Source organism: Phoenix dactylifera, chromosome 3 (assembly GCF_051530095.1).
Source record: "Phoenix dactylifera cultivar Ajwa chromosome 3, Ajwa_hap1_PhDact_Kaust_v1.1, whole genome shotgun sequence".
NCBI classification, from domain to species: Eukaryota; Viridiplantae; Streptophyta; class Magnoliopsida; order Arecales; family Arecaceae; genus Phoenix; species Phoenix dactylifera.
In genome coordinates this window covers 15,795,052-15,799,688 of record NC_143192.1, presented here as the reverse complement: position 1 = coordinate 15,799,688, position 4,637 = coordinate 15,795,052, and the positions used below count along the sequence as shown (strand labels likewise).

General features: G+C 36.9%; 1 pseudogene; it reads right to left on the bottom strand.

Moving 5' to 3' along the window:
- Positions 1 to 857: 857 nt before the first annotated feature.
- LOC148714270 (protein FAR1-RELATED SEQUENCE 5-like) lies at positions 858 to 3,031 on the bottom strand (annotated as a pseudogene).
- Positions 3,032 to 4,637: the final 1,606 nt, after the last annotated feature.

The following is a 4,637-nucleotide window of genomic DNA, read 5'->3' as shown; positions in this document are numbered from 1 at the left end:
CCATTCAAAGCAAAAGGGATTTCCACCAACCAAGAGTTCTCTAGAGTGATTACACGAAAAAGAAGGAAGAAGTGCATTGAAGTCGACTCTCCAACTCTCTTCCTCACATTCAAGGCTCTCCTCCTGATAGCAAGTCTACATCAAATTCAAGAGGAGTCAAAGAGTTTGAAAAGCCCCTTCCTCCATATCCGAAATCAGTTGGAGGGCTTCTTACTCTTCCTTGCTTAAATTGTTTAAATACGCTTTTAAGAAGCTTCCTTTTTCTGTTTGTTTTCAAACTACTTGTTTCTTACTTGATTCAATCAGGGGATTGAATCAAGGGTGTTAAGGTTTGTTGGTGAGCCAAGATTAAAACCAACGGTGTAAGGGTTTGATTGTGATCCCGGAAAAACAATCGGGTGGTTCTAGTCGGTGAGCCTGTGAAAACCGACCGAGTTCGTTGTGATCTCGTAAAACAACAAGTTGGGTTGTGAACTTGTAAAACAACTGGCTATAATCCGAGGGATTATAGTGAATTCCCAACTGAGGCTTGGGGAGTGGACGTAGGAGCAAGGGTTAGCTCCGAACTACTATAAAATTGCTTGTGTTTGTGATTGCTCCATTGTCTCTTACTTTCCCTTCATCCACTGCATATAGCAACTAATTAATCCACTAGCAAAAAGTTTTAATTAGTTACTCACAAAGCTTTTAATTGCAATAATTATTTTAAAACCCAATTCACCCCCCCTCTTGGGTTGTCTATCTGGGCAACAAGATCCTCCTAGCACATAGATGTTAATAAGAAATTGTCACATACAACAAGTTATAATATTCAATTAACATATTGAGTATTATAATTCATAGATTATCAATTAGCATCACTTACTTGTATCTTTTTTCGATATAGCTTCTCTATTCTTTTTCCTTCTTTTCTCAAGTGCACTCTTCATCCTTTTAGTGGTTGGACCTTTCTTAACAGGTGGGGGCTTCATTGTTATATGATTGCTAGGTATCTCCATATTACATATTTCTGATACAACATTCTTTCCTTTTCCATTGTCAACATTATTTATATTCATTTGATGTAGCATCCCTTCGACCTCCGTAGTCAATTTATCAAGTCCATTTTCTACGATATTTAAAATATCACTTGAAATAGCACCTTTGACTGCAACAACGATTGCCTTTTGACATACTCTGGTATAATAAGAAGCCAATGTTTCCTTGCCATTTGAATGGACCCCTGGTTGATGACTGTTTGAGAATGCTCCATCTTTTGCATACTTAGTCCATCGTTTTAGTATATATTTAGATGGCAAATGAAGAATATTATTATGATGAAGAACCTTCAGTGCATGCAAACATAAAATACCCATACTCTCAAATTTTAAACAGCTACATTTAACTGAGATATCAAGCGAATTAAATTCAACAGAACCAGGATAACAACCATCTGATGGAGTAATCTTATAAGTGTATTTGCCATCCTCACATCCTGTACATTCACAAAGACATGCAAGTTGGCTCTTGAACTCCTCTTCGAAATCACTATAAACATGTCTTGTATATTTTTCAGCAGCTTCAATTAACATAGGCAGTCCACGGACATAAACAACTGGTTTTGTTTGTCTTGATTTAAAATCTTCATACAATTCCTTCTCTCAAAATAGACCTACTGCTTTCTGATACCTTTCTATAAACATTGAAAGAGATAATTTTTTGCAAAAGAAGCTTTTGAAATGACCATTCATACTCTCACTTCGTTGTGTCGTTGTCATATCAGCACAAAAGGATTCTCGACGATATACTGAAGCCCATTTCTCACGTAATTCATAAATTCATTCATCCATCGATTTTCCTCGAGTTTATATTTTTCAACTAAGCTTTTCTATTGTGATTGAAAATACTCCACAGTGCGGCATTCATATATGCAAGCTTTGAACTCGACTTGAAATCCAGGATGATTAGAATATATGTGAGAAAGATTTTTTGCAGCATTTTGAAATATATTCCATAAACATAGACGGTGGCATGTATTGGGTAGGGCTATTTTGATCGCCCTAGACATGACGGCACATTGATCTGTGAAGACTGTTTTTGGTTGTTTTCCTGACATGGTAGCTAAAAACGTTCTAAACAACCAAACAAATAAATCAATTGTTTCATCAAATAATAAAGCTGCCCCAAACACAATCGTTTGCTTATGATAATTAATACCAAGAAGTGTAGCAAAGGGCATTTCATATTTATTTGTCTTAAAAGTAGTATCAAATGAAACCACATCCCCAAAATATGCATAGTCCATAATTGATCTCCCATCGGCCCAAAAGAAATTAGCCAATTGCCCTATTTCATCGACCTGTATAGCATAATAAAATGAAAAAATCTTCTGACTGCCAACTCTTCAAATAATCCAAGAGAATTTGTGCATCTCCAACGTTAAGTTGTCTAGCTCTCTTTGTACGCAAATAGTTAGAGTAATCAACTCTTGTAAAGTCGACATGTTCAACACCTTGGGATCCTGCGGCAAAAAAATTGTAAGCTTGTGAAGGATTCACTCCAGCTTTTTCCATCTGATCAATAACCATCATATGAACAGAAAGTAGTTTGCGATGCGACCTTAACATATATGCCTTGTCAGGACTTGCTAGAGGATGATTATGATCAATGATAATTTTACTCACAACTCATGAATTTTTACGATCAATTTTGAATTCAACACGAGCCATGCAATTAGTTCTCTCGATCGCTCGTGGTTTCTTAGTTATATGTGTAGGATGAGAACCACGAGTGCCTTCTTTATTGCACAAAAATGTTCTACTCTGTATGCTTCCATTCTTTCTGATCCTACGGTGACCCTTGCGAACACTAAAACCAACTCTCTTCGCATATGAGTTATAAAATTCATATGCTTCTTCTTCTGAAGTAAACAACATACCAACTTTTGGGTTTGAATCTGAACCAACAACTATCTTTTGCAATGAACTTTCGTCTTGAATAGATATCTATCAACATCAAATAATACAGAAAAAAATAATATGTCATGTTCTTCAAGATAAAAAATAACTATGGTAATGCATCCAAAAGTAGTACATCAATAATTATAGTGAACTTAACTGATATTATATCTATATCAGAAAAATTATGCATGCAGTTACTCTTATTATATTATTTCAACTAGGTATAAGTATGTATTATTTGAATATGTTGTATGTACTAGCATAAGTACAACGTAATATGCGGATATCGGCATATATAAAGTAATATAATTTAGCATTGGAAATAAGAGATGAAACATAGAAATTAATTTTAACTAATACCATAGCTTTTGGCGAGGAGAGCTCGGTATCCCGAATGGGACTTGTACTAGAACTTGAAATCTCATCTCTTGAGTACTTTTCCAACTTTTTTCTAGCATAATTTATGAAAAAAAGAGAAAAAAATTAACAAAATGATAAAAAAAACTTTTTACTTTTTTCTAACATAAAAAATTATATACATACCATTCCTCAGATTTCATGAACTCTTAGATACAAAGATCTTAAAAAAGAGAGAAATTTGGAGGAGAAAGGAACTCGAGGAGAGAAGGATGGGAGAGATGGTTTGGAGAGATGGCTTGATGAAGAATTGGATAGAAGGGGAAGCTTGATGAAGAAGAAAGAGGATATGAATAGTCTCTGGTCTTGATACGGAGGAAGAAAGAGGATACGGTGATATATTTATTTTTCTCAAGGTGGACTCCCGTTAAGGAATAAAAAATGACAGCTAGTGGCCCCAAGCGTCGACCCCATATGGCGGGATATGGGGTTAACTAACTCACCTACTAACTTCACCTCCAGATATATTAATGATTCTTGATATTAACTAACCTCACCTCCCGAATCCCGTCACCCCATCTCTTGGACGTGGCCGAAATAGGGGCGCGTACCATACGATCTAGTATGGTACGCGCCCCATATGATTTTTGTTCGCCTTAATGGTTATGCCGAATCTTTAGGTAGTTATAGAACAACTCGAAGATGTTAGGATATGATTCACAGAAGATTCAGGACCCTGCGACTATAAATAGTCCATGATACCCTCCGTGAAAGGTAATCGATCTACAACTACTGAATTCCTAATACTCGCATTATTACAACCATTGCTGCTTATTCTCTCTATATTCTTGTTCCTTATCTCCCACCAAGAAGCCCTCTTTGATCACTTAAGCATCGCATGGCTTTGCTGGAGCCGATCCAACGAGCTCTCTAATCTTATTTATTGCCTTGCTGATCCATGGAAGTGGCCCATATAATCGACTTGAGGATTGGTGGTAACAGATTAGCACCATCTATGGGAAGAAAGAAGAGAAGCCATGAAGTTCAGAAGGAATAACCTTTAAAGAGCCTCTCAACCAGAGTCTAATGGCTCATTGCAAGGCTCCCTGAGATCTCAACCCCCTCCATCGGTCTTAGAAGCTATCAACTCCGAGCAGCTCAACTTGCTTGTCCAATAGGTAAAAGCTTTTAGACCATGATAGAGAAACTACAACAACAAGTCGTTAATCTCCTTGCTAGCCAGCCAAACTACCAAGACCGCCTAGTGTAAGGTAGTAGCTATCTTTACCCTGAGAGACCTGATAGGGTCGAAGGTGCAATCACTCTAGTTCTCCCCCCTAA